Source organism: Ochlerotatus camptorhynchus, unplaced genomic scaffold (genome assembly GCF_037179485.1).
Source record: "Ochlerotatus camptorhynchus isolate MF236.1 unplaced genomic scaffold, CSIRO-AGI_Acam_v1.1 ptg000579l, whole genome shotgun sequence".
Lineage (NCBI taxonomy): Eukaryota > Metazoa > Arthropoda > Insecta > Diptera > Culicidae > Ochlerotatus > Ochlerotatus camptorhynchus.
Window position 1 is genome coordinate 23,259 of NW_027041059.1, and position 3,927 is coordinate 27,185.

Genomic DNA, 3,927 nt, shown 5'->3' on the forward strand with positions numbered 1-3,927 from the left:
GACAGACCTTTTTAGCGAAATCGAATATCCATCGGTTGGAGTATTCTTCACTCTCATTAGAAGATGAGCGGTTACGCATGTTCCGAGCCACCCTCCACAAGGTGTTCATTGAGGTTTATCGTGAGAGTCCCTCGACGAAATTGCGCCAATAACCGCGTTTCTTTTCTTTGACTAATTGTTTCAGCTTTGTCTCAAGCTTTGAATATTCCTCGAAGTATGTGGAGGTTTTGTGTCTACGAAAAGCTTTGAAAGCATCAGATTTTTCTACATACAATTTTGTGCATTCTTCGTCCCATCCAGGTGTGGCTGGTCTCCTTTTGAAGGATGCACTTGGAACTTTTCTTTTTTGTGCTTCCAGAGAGCTTTTGTATATCAAATCGGTGAGGAATCGATATTCTTCCAATGGTGGGAGCGTATCTATTGATTCGATACCGATAGTCACCGCCGTTGCATATTTCTGCCAGTCGATGTTCCTTGTAAGATCAAATGGAACTCGAGATGGTTGTACAGAGTGAGGGGCACACTTAATTGAAATGATGATTGGCAAATGATCACTACCATGGGGATCATTGATAACCTTCCACAGACAATCCAATGATAGCGATCTTGAACACAAAGATAGGTCGAGTCGGCTTTCTCGAGCCGGAGGTTTTGCTATACGTGTCGCTTCACCAGTGTTTAAAATAGTCAAGTTGAAATCGTCGCATAAATCGTAAAAAATAGCCGCTCTATTGTCGTCATATAGGGGGCGACCAGTACCATGGGAGTTCATATCACCCAGAATTAATACTGGAAATGGAAGAATCGAAACAAGATTCCAGAGTTGACTACGGTTAATGGAGGTTCTTGGTGGAACATAAACTGAAGCTATGCAAAGATTTTTGTTCTTCACATTTATTTGGCAAGCGACGATTTCGACGCCTGTTAGAGCAGAAAGGGACATTTTGTAGAAAGGGTAGCACTTTTTGATCCCTAAAAGTACTCCTCCATAAGAATCGTCTCTATCCAGGCGTATAATGTTAAAATCGTGGAAGTTGAGTTCTTTATCGGAAGAAAGCCATGTTTCACAGAGAGCAAATATATCACAGTCAGAATTGTGAAGTAAAAATTTGAACGAGTCTAGCTTAGGCACTAGACTACGGCAGTTCCACTGTAGCACAGTGATCATATCTTCAACCTCGTTCGACGAATTATCCAAGGCAGAAACTAAGCTTCTAAGAGGGTCTTGTATGTTGAACATATTTAATATGAATTCCACAATGTCCGAAAAAGCTAGCAAACCTCGTTCGGACTTGGATTTCTTTTGAGAAGTTTGAGGAGCAGCTTTTTTGTTTTTCTTATCTTTGTTGGGTAATGGCGGAAAATCCTTACTGCAACCAGGAAGTGAAGCAGTAGGAGCCTTCGATTAAATTTTTTCATCCCCTTTACCCTGGGAATTTTGCAATCCTCTGGGAGAGACTTTAGTTTTCTTGCGGCGCACTTTTGGGGAGGAGCATTTTCGTTTTGAGGATCCGTTCGTTTTCAAAGGTGCGTGTACCACCGTAGAGTCACCCTCATCGGATGAGTCAGAGTCCGATTCTTCAGCTGACAAAATCGAAAATTGATTTTCATCTTCGACGGCTGATGCAGCCTTCACCATTTGTGCATATGACTGCTTGGAGCGTCCAAAGATTGAACGCTGCACTTTATCGGAGTGCTGTTTGTACATCGGGCACTCCTGCAAGGGGTGAGGATTCTCGCCACAATATGCGCATTTTACTGATTCTTTGTGGCAAGAATCCTCTTTGTGGTTTTCACCACATTTGCCACAACGAGTTTTGTTGCCGCAATGGCTGGCTGAGTGTCCCAGCCTTTTGCAGTTGGTACAATTATATACCCTCTGTACAAACAACCGCACCGGAAAAAAAGCACCATCAACTTTGATAAAGTTTGGGAGAACTGAACCAGCGAAAGTCACCCGAAACGAGTCTGAATGCTGATAAACTTTCTTGCCATCTTGCAAAGATACTGAATGCAGTTGCCTGACATCCAGTATCTGTACCTGCTCACCGATTTTCGAGTTTTTGAAGCAACCCGATGCTCGTTTTAAGTCCTCGACACTCAGACTCGCCTCGGAGATCACACCTTCTATCTCCACATCTCGAGAAGGGATGTAGATGTTGTACTCAACACTAAACAGCTCATGTTCAGCAATTTTATTTGCCACATCATAAGTCGGTGCTTCTACACGCAGTTTATTGAATCTCTCCTTATGTACCAAGATTCCCGGATACTTCCGCAGCAAGTCTCTCAAAATGTCGAGAGTTTTCAAAGGTTTATTTTTAGGCCGAAAAAAGACAACCCATGGTCCTTTCGAAGACGGTTGGTAGTATCTAGTTCGCGCAACGTAGGTATCCGAAGACGCCATGAGTGTTGCGCAAAAGCGGTGCACAACCGCTTAAAAAGGAAAGAACAAAAAACTTAAAAAAAAAACCTTCACCAATTAATCTACTTAACTACTAGTTGTTAATATTTTGTTGCCCAGTGTATGAACAACCAAACAAACCAAAAACAAAATTATCAAAAAAAAAAAAAAACTTTCGCTAGTTGCAAGAAGTTGCACCACTATAGCCCTCACAACCCTATCAGGGGAGAGGGCAAAGCCACGCGCAAAATTTTATAACAAAAGCGCGGCAATGGGCTAGAGAAGACTATTGTATCACAGACAAAATTGTATAGTATACTTAACACCGGCCGGTGCCGGCTGTGTGAGCTGGTGCAGCCACTCCGTTTGCTGCTTTGTTGTTGTTGCTTGCTGCTTTGGAGTGGTGATGAGACGATGACGGTGAGATGATAGTCCACCGATAGCGTCGCTAAAGGTGGCTACTTCCTCTGCTGACTGCGGTTGCCTTGGGCATTGGACTTGGGAGGAAAAACGCGCGATATAAAAAAAAACCACTATGGTGGGAAAAAAAACTCCACCGGCTACGAAACCAATACCCGCAACGGAGACACGAACAAACTACGTCCGGCTACACTGTACACAAACATCATCCTCTAACCGAATGAAACCTCAGACCATTCAAAACAAAAGACCAAAATCGCTTTTTCGAATGATATCTGCAACCGGATGACGGTTGTTTTGAAATCAGATGATTTTCCTCTCGAATACTGGATGAAACCTGTTATGAGAAGGGATAGGGCCTTCAGTTGAAATGTGTACCCGCATAAACGCGAACCATAAATTGACCTTACCTAAAATGGTTAAAAATTGTTTATAATCCCTGCTAAACTTTAACTGAAATGGTTATGGAACTTTACATGAACGTTTAATGATAAAGTTTCAACCTTATGTATTATGGTTTTTTGGAACTGGATCTTACAAATAATGGGTTGTTAAGAACCATTACCGTTCCAAATTCTTGTTTTCTTGTGCCACCAGATGGGATAGTATTTTTGTTTTGGTTTTGCACAAAGTTGATTTTGTGTACAATGATTCTTCGACAGTGTCCAAAGAGTGTATCATTTTGTCATTTTTTATGTATTTCAGTTTTGAGTAGAGTGAAAGAGATAGAACCAAAACATTCTAGTACATTTGGTGAAAATGCTAGTTCAATCCAGTAGTAGCATAGAGGTAACTCTAAGACCACTGGGTCCCGAAGAAAATCATTATTATTTTTGGCTCACTCAGTACCAGAACAACGGTCCCAAGCAGTCCCAAACTATTTCACTCACCCCTGCATGTTCTGCATGAATCCACACACCCCTGATGTTATCTGTCAAACTTTCATAGCGAATCAAAACAAACATAGTGTAGTAATAGAATTTCAACTAGAATAGGGTACGTTAATCGTTTGCTTGGGACCAATAGGCTACTAAAGTGGTGAGCCAATTTAAAATCGTTAGTTTCGTATTGATTGTTGGTAGTACCCTAATAAAAATTGGATG